Raw genomic sequence first — 12668 nt, 5'->3', positions numbered from 1 at the left:
AATATGTTTCCCTTCTAAATTTCTTTCATAATAGGAAGAGTCTAATTGGAGAAAGTAGGTTTAGTATTTGCTTTTGTTGCAGGAGGACAATTTGCACTAGTAAGGAATCCATTCCATGAAAATAATAAACTTAATTATTATTTCTGAAGGTAGTTCTTTATTTATCAGAATCCTGTTTGGAAAATTCTATTTCATATAAATTAACATCTTTAATTATGCTCTAGTTTAATTCCTCATGGTAAAGTAAAACAAGAGTTTTTTTATTTTGTCCAAGAGAAAATTCAAAAGGAGCTAACATTTAAATCAATACTATGAAATATTTATAATTATTATGGTTAAGAATTAACCATAATAATTAATTAATAATAATTAATTACCATAATAACCATAATAATTAATTAATAATTAATTCTTAATAATTCATAATTTTAATCTTGTAAATATGAAATTGTATTATAAACTACTTTTAGATTTATATAAATAGCATAATTGATATTTATTAATATTAATATAATTAATAAGGCACACTTATTTTTATTGGCTTGTGGCAGTCAGTGTTTTCTAGAGAAACAGGTATAGTACGAGATATACAAATATATAAGAATGTACAAGCTTGGCTTATAATGGCCACCCACAGAGTCAGATGTGGAAGGACGTAGACTCTGTCTGCACACTGGGGACTGCAGGACCCAGTCAAAGGTCTGAAGGCTGATAGGTCTGCAGTGGAAGGCTGAAGAGTCTGAGCCAGAAGGGTGAATGATCTGCAGTGAAAGCCAAGAGATGACATCCAAGGTGAAGGCGAACATTGGAGTCTCTCCCAAGAAACAGAAGGAGATCCATCTTTCTTTATTTCCCCAGTGTCCCATCTAGGCAACAAAACACCCTAGGATAGGTCTTCCACACCCTAGGGTGTGAAACTACTGAGCTAACTTAGTTGAGCTTCTCTTACTCAAAGTGACACAATCAATCAACCATCACATGGTTTATTTTGGTTAGGCTTCAGAATAAACCCAAGTGCTTTCATTCTAATAGTTGACTTATTCTGTACAGCCAAGTCGTCTCAATCACAAGTTTATACCAACTCTAGTGATTTTTTTTTTCAGTTTGTCGTTCAGAGGTCTTTCTTTTTTGGTATGTCTTCTTTGGTTTTGTTGTGTTTTTTGTTCGTGTCCTGTGGTGTTTTCTTTTAGTTGTTATTATTCATTTATCTATCTATCTATCTATCTATCTATCTATCTATCTATCTATATGTACTGTATCTCAATTTATTCATCTGTAAATGGAAGTAGGTAATAACCATTGTCTGCTAGGTGATTATCTTTTTATCTGATTTGATAAGGCATGGATTTAGAGAGATTAAGGAAATCAGAACTTTATCTTCATTTTCCCTTTGTGTATTTCATGCATGTACTGACATTCACAAAAGACAGTAGAATTTTACTGAAAATCTGTACGTAAAGCCTTTGCTGCAAAACTAAAATGTTTATTTGCATTTTATTTCACGCAACACTATGTCATTTATGTTTTAATATAATAAAACTCATGAAGACTAAGAAGTTATGTGTTTTAATATTAGCCTAGAGGAAGAACAAATTAGAGAGTCTGAAAGGAGATTTTTGAAAATTAAGCATAACTGTAAGCAATAAACCATTGAAAAACTCAAGTGATGGCCATGAAAGCTTCATCTTCTCGATCTATGGCATAAAATAAATTTTATAGCATTTTAAAATATGCATAAACAAACTGTAAAATATGTGACTACACTCATGCAATGAAAATGTTGGAAGTTACTCTCACAGTTACGTGCCTCTGAGGGTTTTGTTTTCCCCATATGTCAAATGGTAAGCACAGCCTCAGTGAACACTTTCTGATGCCTGAATTCTTTGGCTGTTTGAATCTCTCTCAAATGCCCCCATGAGTTTTTATAACCAGAGTAACCAGAGGATTGATGCTTTGCAGGTTTTAAAAACTTTCAGAACTAAGATTTTTGGTATTCAACTATTAGTAGCCCCCTTGTTAGCCACAAATTTAATGTGCCATAGTGTTTCTCTCTTTGGAAAACATTCTTTAATTGGTTTTCCTTCTTAAATATTATCTCATTTATACCTCATTACAATGCTGTGTGGTAGGTACTGTTATTGTCCTCCATTTTGAAATGACTTAAAAGTGTATGCATGTAATTATGTACAACATCGTGTTTTGATTATGCTCAGTTTTTAAAGAGGAACCTGAGATTTACAGAGGTCCAGGGCCTCACCAATAACAAATAGGGGCTAGAGAAGTGAATTTCTTTTCTTTCTGAAAATCTAGGTAGACAGATTTTTTTTTTTTTTTTTGTTTTTTTGAGACAGCGTCTCACTGTGTAGTTCAGGCTGGTCCTGAACTCACTTTGTAGCCTAGGCTAGCAAGAAGTGAATTAATGAGGTTAGTAAAAGCTCCTGGATAAGTGGTAACAGTTTATAAAATTTTGAAGCCATATTATTATCAGTAGTAATAATAAAAAATTAAATAATGATAATTTACTCTTATTGTGTTTATTATTTTCCAGCCATGAACCTAATACTTTACATGTACTAGTTCACTCTCACAAGGACCCAGTGAATAGATTCTATCATACTCATCCCAGTAGTGAGAATAATGAGAATAAATGGCAGAGCTGTGATCCTGAATTCAAGGTCCAGCCCCCCATGCTTATCTAAGGTCTAGATTTATTATTCATTGTTTTAATAGGAGAAACTAAACTGAGATATTAGAAGATGAATTCTGTCATTTGGAGACATCTACTTCAAGTGGTTGGCCCATAATATTAATAAGTATGTTTGAAGTTTTGAAGGACATCTTAAATCAGGCATTGGTGTTTTTTCTTACTATGCACAAGACATATCTAATGTATTAAAACTCAACCTTGTAATGAAAGGTAAATTCAGCATTATTGACACACTCCATCTCTAGAAACTTCAGAAACATATAATTTATTAATTATTCCTCTTTAAAGTGTTAGAATAATAGCAGCTCAAGGTTGAAAAAAATTTTCAATGTCATTCCTAGCATATATTTCTATCATAATTTGTATAATAAAAAATAAAAGCCTTAACAAATTGATTAAAAAATATATCAAGTTCTCATAGGAACTGAAGATGACTGGCAAACTCAAGCAGCAGGAAAATATTTATATCAAGTCATATCTGAGAGGGACGTAGACTCAGGCTTGAAACTTTCAGACCTGGGAGAAATGCCCACCTTACAGTGCTTCTGATGGCAGTACTTCAATTCTGGGCATCAGTGATGGCTGCTAGAATTGCATGTTTTCCCTTAGATCACCCAACACTGCTTACACTTCTAAAAATAGAAACACTTCCTTATTTGGTGAAATGTAACTCTCACTGAACTGAAAGTATACTTCCTTTTACAAAAACCACCACCAACAACAAAAAAGGATTCACCTTCACTTTGTGTGTATTTGAATTATCTCTCATATGCGAGTATAATCCATAAATAATCTCACCACTGAATGCATCTAGTGATGCTTCTCAAAGGTATTCACAACAACAGGTCTTAATATGAACATGTGCTGTTTTTCCTGGCACCAGAGTATGTGCAAAATGGAGATAGGAGACACAAAGATTAAACTGTTTGAATCCACAGTTTAAAAACATAGAACACTTTTCCAGTCAAGACATGAGTAAAGTAAAAAGACTCACTTTCCACTGTGTTAGTCAGCTTTCTGTTACTGTGACAAACGTCTACCTAGAAAGAAAATGTTTATTTTGGTGCAGGTTTCAGAGGTTTCAACCCACTGCCTTTGGGCCTGTGGCAAGGCAGTACATCACCGCAGGGAGAATGTGGTGGAACAAAACTTCTTATCTCATGATGACTGGGAATCAAGAAAGAGACAGGAAGCAGCTGAGATCCCAATGTGGCCTTCAGGTTCACACCTGCATTGCCCTAACTTCCTGTCTTGAGACCATGCTCTTAAGTGTTCACCACCTCCCAGCAGCACTGCAGCCTGGGGATTAAGCTTTGCCATATTAGCCTTTGGGGTTCACTCAAGATCCAAACTCTAGCACTGACATCTCACCAAAATAAATGCAAGTAAAGTTTAAATTAAAGCTTAAAGAAATAAACTCAATCAGCACACCATATTTTTTCTGTTTTGGCAGTCCCACAAAAAAGACGAATGTGAATTCATACATTTGCTTTAAACCTATGGCAGAGCTGAAAGTGGCTAATACATCAACATGTGAAATCACATGTTTTATGAACCTCCTCTATGATTTTCCTCTTAGTGCATTGCATCACACTTACTATATGTCCATGTGATGCCTGGCAGTTCCAGAAGAAATGTCATACAAAAGTACCACTGACATAGTGAAATGGCTTTAAGATATTTATATTTTTAGTAAGAAAATTTCTATATGGATTTATCAATAATTTTGTATATAACATGAAAATAATGCAATTATACTGCTTAAAATAGCATAAATGTGATTTTTAATTGTATAGCCTTTGATTAATTTTTAGATTTATTCAGAATCATTGGTCATTCTACAATTCATGCATAAAGAAAAGGAGTGACATTACAAGAAACTCACTACAAATGCAAAATACCAGTGGCATGGCTTTCAAAATCTCATTATGTCAAAAACTGCTATTAAAATTTTAAAATTGTGATGGATAAAATGAAAATAAAGAAAGGAGTAACTACCATCAAGAAAATACAAGTGAAAAAACTGAATAAAATAGATGAAGATAACATTAGCCCCTTTCTAACAAATGAATGAACAAACAAAAAGTAGAGCAAGGGGAAGACAAATTAACGATAAAGAAAAACACAAAATTTTTGGTCAAAACAGAGCATTCACACATTTCAACAGAAATTTCATAAATATTTTAGTAAGTACTGAACTAATTTCATTCATTAGAGCTTAATAACAAAATGAAGTATTAAAAAATCTTAATGGACTGTTATTTACAGATTCTGCAGAAAATCAATGTAAAAATGAATTCTTTTCAAATATATTTTCTGGGAAAATAAAAAGAAACTGCCAAACTGATGTGAAATGTTGGTCTGTTTATTTGAAAACCAAGAGTCAACTACACTATTTTGCTTGTTGATATTTTGAACAAGAGAGACATTGCATACATGGGTCTTTATAATGGATTAAATGTATAAGAATTCTTAAACATCATGAAAATTTGGTGGTGCTCATAATGGCTGAGATTATTTGGATGACTGATAAGTGAAATAGAAATGCAGTAAAAACTCCAAGTATGTTCCCCAGGTAAACAGCATCTTCACTGTCTGAGCTCTTGCTGGAAATCAAAGTTCATGGACCTCTCTTAGTTCACATCTACTGAATGGCCCACCACTTTATGTATAACAAGTCCTTGGGGTAACTCTGATGGGTGCTAACATCCTCCCTGGACTGGCAAACTGGTGTCGTGAACACTAGGCTTAAAAGGGGTACACTATTATTTTGAAGTGCCCCTCAAGAGTAGCTGGAGTTTTAAAATTATTAAGCAAAAGAGAATTTCCTTCCAGAAGTAACGATGAAGTAGTGATTTTTAAATAATAGAAATTTCAAGACAATATTGAAAGTGATGATTAAATTTGATCATTTTTGATGGGGCAAGGGCTTTAAAAGTGTCAAATGTGACTTACCTAAAATTATTTAAGGAAATTAATCTTCAAAATGGTAAAGCATATACAAAATGCTATATCAGGATACCAAATACCACAGTGATATAAATGGCTGATTGTAGATAGACATGTATCCGTTATGTAATAGACTTGTTGTGTACCATTTACACAGTAGAATATGATATTTTAAATGCAACTTGGGACCTTCTTGGAAAAAAAAATTTTAAAATAACAAATTCCTAATTTGGAAATATATGAAGATTGCATCATTTTGTTGACTTTATTTAATGAAAGGCTAAGCAAACATTAAGATAAAATACTAATGGTACCTAAAAAGCAGTATAGATGAAAAGAGAAATCAAAGGACATTATTCAGACATTAAGATGTCATTTGCAACAAAAAGCTACAGATCATACTGGAGATAGTAGTTCTTTGGAAGAAAGAAATAAGAAAACAATTGAAGAAAAATGAATTCATATATTGGGAGAAGATTCAAGTTGTATGTTGAATTTGACAGAAAACTGAGGGGCTGATGAAAAAGCATGAAACCTGTAATTGTCAATTAATGAAAACATTAGTTTATTGCTCAGGAAACCTCAATATATTTTAAAATACCACAGTACAGACATGGGAGGAACTTGAGTAAGGTTCACCCCATTCTGAAAACAACTTAATAGTTTGTATGATTTAGCAATAATGAATTTGAAGATCAAAGAAAACATTTCTAAACTGTCAACAAGACATATTTCCATCAGACAAAGAATCGTTTCTGTCTTCCTTCATAGACTATATTACAACATCAGCATCACACATACAGAAGCAAAGAGTATGAAACCAAGAGAGATGGAAAGAGATCAGCCATGTAGTTTTGAACTTTTAAAATATTATGATTCTTTTGCATTTTATGATGTTTGTAGCATTCTAAGTCATTCAGTTTTTGTCATTTATTGTTATTTTTCTCATTTCAAATGTCTTCATTTTTGTATGTAATGTTTCAAAAGAGCTCTTTAAATCTTATAACTTCAGGCCTCATTAAATATGGAGCTATCCAATCCTATGAACCTAGAACAGTACTCTGAGCATAAAATAGTGCTTCTTGTTTTTTTGTTTTGTTTTGTTTTGTTTTTAAGACAGGTCTCAAAGTCCGGGCCGGCCTCACCATGCAGTCCAGGCTGGCCTGGAACTTGTGGTGATTGTCCCGCCTCAGCCTCCCAAGTCCTGGGATTACACATGTATGCCACCATGCTCAGTTTAAATGATGAATAAATGAATCTAATGATTTAAATAATTAAAGCAGAGGGAAACCAAAAATATGTTTTAAAATTTCAGTGGCTGGGTGTGGTGGCACATGCCTGTATCCTGGCACTGTGGAGGTTGAGACAGGAGAGTCAGAAGTTTAAGCCCAGCCTGAGCAATTTATCAGCTTAGCAAGGCACTGTCTCGAAATAAAAAATAAAAATGACTGAGGCTATAGCTCAGTGTGAAGGTCCTGAGTTACATCCCCAGGGCTAAAAAAAGGGAAAATAAGATACTCAAAACTTGTTTTAGAACAGGGAAAATAAAACAAAGAATCACCAATATGCCAAGCACAATAAAATTTTCCTTTATTTATTTATTTATGTTTTCTTTTTTTCTGTAGAATTTTAAAACAAATACTAGACACCCATGTCATTTAATCACTGCATCCCTCAACTTGTATCTGGAACAAATATGCACATCTTCACACATAATTATTTACTTAACCAAACAATAGATTACTATAGGTCACAAGTTAATAATTCTGCATTATCATGTAATGCTCTCATTTGGAATATTTTCATTTTTCTCAAATAATGTTTTTGCATTTATTTGGACAATGATAAAAGCAAGTTCTACACATTTAATTTGTTCTTTGCTGTGTAAGTTTCTTAGCACGTCTCTATTGTTCTGTGTCATTACCTTTTGTAGAGTCAAGATCAGTGATCCTACGCAATGTTTCCTTTCTTGAGTTTGCCTATGAGCTTTCCCTGGGGTTGTGTAACTTATTCCCGTATCTGCCATAATTCCTACTTATGGAAGTTAGCTCCAGATGAATTGTTTTCAAACTTGAATGTGCATCAGCATCCCAAGTAGAGCACAGATTGTTGGGTTCAGCAACACCATGTCTGATTCAACTGTTCTCTCGGGTGGGAGCTGGGCCTCTCCTTTTAAAATAAATTTCCAGGAAATGCTGATGCAACTAGTCCAATAGGCACACCTTGAGAGCCATTCTTTCCTGATTGAGTTCTTGGTTTTGCTTTGCTTTGCTTTGGTTTTGGTGAGCTAGCTTCTTGAATGGTGGTATGTGCTTATTTCTGCACCACATTAGAAGGCATGGTCATCATACTTCTAAGGATGTTAAGCTTGCAAGTAGATTAAATACCTGGTATTTAAGTAACTTTTAAAAAGTAGCTTATAATCTCAATTAAAAATTAACTCAAGTTGCCAGGCATGATGGTGCACACCTGTAATCCCAGCATTTGCTAGGCTGAGGCAGGAGGATTGCTGCAAGTTCAAGGGCAGCTTGGCTATATAGTGAGCTCAACGCCAGCCTGAACTACACCATAAGACCCTGTGTCCAAAAAAAAAAAAAAAAAAAAAAATTCAATCATCTTCTGTACAACTGCAAAATGTATGTAGTCATTCATTCAGAGATCATTTACCTTAATCATACTATGTGCTTGGCATTGTGCAAGCTGATAGAGAAGAAAGAGACATGACATTTACGTGAGTCCACCTTCTAGTAAGTCGGTCTCCTTGGAAGATGCACTTAGAAACTGCCATGCACAGTATCTTGTGTCTTCATCCCTTTCTTTTTCTATTTGTAAGATATTTTACTGAAATAAAGGAATCTAGCTCCTTTTTAGAAACCACAAAAACATTAAAGTTATAAAGAAAAATAACTTGCCTGTCATCCCATCATCCAGAGAAAACGATTGATAACAAATGCCTATGTTTTTTGCTGGTTCTTTTATCTGCATGTAGTTTGTCCATACAAGTAAGATTTTAATACACTCACCATTGCTTACTTACACCCTTGCACTTCGCCTCCACGAGCATTCCAGCTGTTCAGTGGGTAGCAGAGTGATGAATGCCAACCTAATATTTGCCATTTTGATGCACCACCATTTACCTAACCTCCAATGCTGTAGACACTTTCCTGTCGCTGAGACACAGGACCCTACCCCTACAATTTAAAGGAGGAGGGATTTATTTCCGGCCCCACTCTCAGTCCGCAGCAGAAACAGCGTGGCGGAAGGTCTGCTGCCGGGGAAAGCTGGTCACATCATGGTGGTCAGAAAGCATACAGTGAAGCAAGAGGCCCCAAAGGCAGATACAGTGGACTCCCGAAATTCGCAGGATTTACGTTCCTAGAGAACCCGCGAATTGTAAAAAATTGCAAATTTCAGATGTACTCAGAAAAATGCCTACCAGTGCCTGTTTTTATAATTTAAACCCTAAATATGCTATGTCTGCCTCAGTTATATAATTTAATTTAATAAAGTACTGTATTAATACAGCCTTAGAAGGTGCAGAGCATTTTCTAAGTTCCTCAGGAATCTTAGAACTTTCAGAAGAACAAAAGCAAGAACACTTGAGAGGGCACACCCAGTACAGCAAACTGTTCTGATGCCAGAGATGGGTTATAGCACATCAGCCTATGAGCAGCAAGGAGAATTTAACGCTTTTGGATTGGCTACTTGCGAACTTCCTATCAAAAAACAAAAACAAAAACAAAAACCTGTAGAGGATATCTGTAGTTTCTGTGAAATTGTGGGGATTTCTGTGGACAATTACTCGTTAAGTTCTAAGGAAACTCTGAACCAGGCACTCTGAACCCAGACTTGGGGGGGTGTACTGTACTCCCTTCCAGTTCCTGTGCCCAGGGGTTGCCTCTTCCCGCCTGGAAGCGCTACAGCTTCCAACAGCACACGCAGCTGCTGAACTCACCAGTGAAGGACTGAAATGATGGACACAGTGCCCCTATGGTCCACTCACCTTCCATGAGCCCCACTTCTGAGCACATGATGACTTGGTGGGACATTCCCGATCTAAACCATTACATCTTCCACCAGTGCTGTGACACTGATAAGGCATCAATGAGCTCGGGAATATCTATGTATACTGTAGAATCAGGGATGCTGGGCCCTGAATTTATGTGTTCTTTCTTTCTATGGGGCATAATGAAATAAATCATGCCCATTATTTTACTGGCTGTCTATATCGAAATGGGCTCCCAGCTTCCAAGGTGTCTCATACCACGCACTGTGCTATTGCCTGAGCTGTCCTAGGCTCTAATTGCAGAGAAAACCAACAGCTAAAACTTTATCCCAGTGAGGATTTTTTTTTTTTAAGGTCCAGAGCTGGCAGTTCTATTAGAGTGGAATATTTGAGAACATTGTAGTGCAAATGTGTTCTTAGTAAGGTCTTTGCAAAGGACAGCCGCGTGCTATCACAAGAGGAACAGATGAATTACGTAACTAGTGTCAGTCTCCAACCTTCCTTCCTTAAAACATCATCTTTGCTTTGAGGATAAGCAGGTATGCGTCTTCCATTAAATTGAGATTTCATAGTATATTTTGATTTTTTTAGGTCTTATTTGGATTTTTTAGGTTTATACCTGGAATAAGAAAGTAATTGCTCTTGAAATGAAGGTTTCCAAGGCTGTGGATATCCAGCATCCTTATTAAGACACATCAGGCTAATGAGGAAGGTAATTGCCCATTTTAGAAGGGCTATTTTGGAACCTTTGGTGTTTTGCCTGAGTCTATAACATGACTCAATTACCTACATTCGCTCATTTTAAGAAAATCAAACAATTTTCTAGTAAAAGGAAAAGCACAAGTAGCTTTGATGTCAATCTAGATGGAGCTATATACTAGATGCTGAGAGGAAAAAGTTAGAGGCATGTGTGTCAATATAGCTCAGTCTAGTTTAAAGAAAAATTCAAATTAATATGTAGAGTAAGTGTAGTAAGAGTTTACACTTTAAGGAAAGTTCAAAGTAGACTAACATAGAATTTTAAATTTTTGTACATAGTGACTTTAATCTGATTAGTTTTGAAATATCATTAGATCTTTAGTTTTAAAATATAACTGGATTTTAAACAGTGATAATGATAAGGTATGAAATTCAAACTAAAAATATAATTCAAAATTATAAAAGTGTTTACATCGTAAAGAAAAAAATCATTGACCATGCATTTGCCTTAGATCCTCAATATTTGTGAAGCTGCAAGATTAAATTTTCTTTGCCTTGAGGGGCTGGTGCTGTAAATCTTTCCTGGTTACAAGTGGTTCAGTGTATAGGACACTACTAGATAATGTTCCCTGAATGGTGCATAGAAAGAATGAATTTACCAACAAATGCATTCAGTTAAGTGTATTATAATATTTTTCAAATATTGCATGTTGCTATCTTAAATAATATATTCAATATTGCCTTTTCATATATAAATATATTAATAAATATATCGAAGGCAAATTTCCAAACTTATTGATCTGTTATTGCTCTTATTAAGTAATTTTGCCTTGTTAATGATTTAAACTATAAAAATATTTTGATTTTTAAAAATAAGGTCAGGGTCAATAATCTATTCTTGTTTTATTATGCCTCCTCTGATTATCATTATCATATGTACTGTGATTTTTACAGTATGCTGTACATATGGTATTAGTGAAGAGCATCCAAAAGAGTACTGCCAATTTAAAATTTTCCATTTTAGCAGTTATTCAAAATCATTTCACTTTGCCAATAGATTTGAGGGTATCTGTGTTTGCTGCAGAGACACTATTACCCATTTAGCTGGAGCCATCTATATATCCTAAATATCATGTGTGAAATCCGTACTGTTAATATGACCTTGTAACAGTTGATTACTGCACTTCCCCAGACTCAGTGAAAGATTAGTGGAAGTCAAATGCAAGCAAAAAATAAAAGGTAGTGGGGAGGGTGGCAATTATCCCACAAATGAAAAGTTTAGAGCTTAATTTCAAGAACAGTTGGATCTGATGCAAAAATGTTACAAGTTCTTTCTGTGTTACTTGGCTCTGTTCGTTTCAGTCTCAGGCAAGCTCTCTTCATCTAGAGAGAGAATTGAAACCTACAGGCTCTGCACAGGGAAGGAAGGAACCCAAAGCACTGGCAGTTCCATCAGCAGAGTAGAAACTATTTCTGAAAGGCCAAGATGTGGACTGACAAAGAAGTTGGAGATGCCACAACAAGGCCATTGTTGGTTTTAGACACGATGACCTGTTTTTGTGAAATTACTGTTTGGCATCCGTCTTCTTTTATCCATTTCTCTTTCTACTTTTGCAAGTCAGCCTTATTCTAAAACCTAGCTCTCTCTCTTTTATGTTAACTCCTGTGGCCCTGGACACTGAAACTCCATAGAATTCCACCTTACCATTAATGAATGAAGTCTTCTAGTTAAATGCTCCACTACGCTTCTCACTGTCTAACTTTAGCTTACTAAATTAAATTTGCTGAGCCTTAATTAAACCACTTACAATGTGAATGATGATACACTATATTAGTCAAGGTTCTCAAGATCTGCCATATGCAAGCTGAATACCCAGGAAAACATGTGACACAGTTTAGTGTGAGTCTGACGGCCTGAGAACTAGGGAAGAACGTGACATAAGTCCCATACAGCCTAGCTCAAGCTGTTAGGCAGGATGAGTGCATTTTCCTTTCCTCCTTTGCCTTTTGTTCTGTAGTTGCTGAATGATACCCAACCCACATTGTGAGGACTGTTTTATTGAGCTCAACAATTCACATGCTTATCTCATTTAGAAGCCTCATGAACACACTTACTTGATCATATTTCCAGGCACTTTGTGCTCTAATAAAATTGACACATAAAATTAACCTCCAGGCATATAATATCATTTATGATCATTCAAATTATTACCATTCATATTCTAAATAATTTATAATATAGATATATTAATGACAATATTACATGTGCTGTGAAGTTTGTTTTGTGGATATTAAAGTTCCGTGTAA

At 35.1% G+C, this 12668-nt stretch overlaps 1 protein-coding gene across 5 annotated transcripts in view; it reads left to right on the top strand.

Moving 5' to 3' along the window:
• The window catches only part of Nol4 (nucleolar protein 4), a 325024-nt gene that overhangs the window by 231343 nt on the left and 81013 nt on the right, over nucleotides 1-12668 (top strand). The window lies entirely within an intron of this gene.

Source organism: Chinchilla lanigera, unplaced genomic scaffold (assembly GCF_000276665.1).
Source record: "Chinchilla lanigera isolate Chin_1 unplaced genomic scaffold, ChiLan1.0 scaffold00001, whole genome shotgun sequence".
Taxonomy (NCBI): Eukaryota; Metazoa; Chordata; class Mammalia; order Rodentia; family Chinchillidae; genus Chinchilla; species Chinchilla lanigera.
This window is presented reverse-complemented; position numbering and strand designations above follow the sequence as displayed.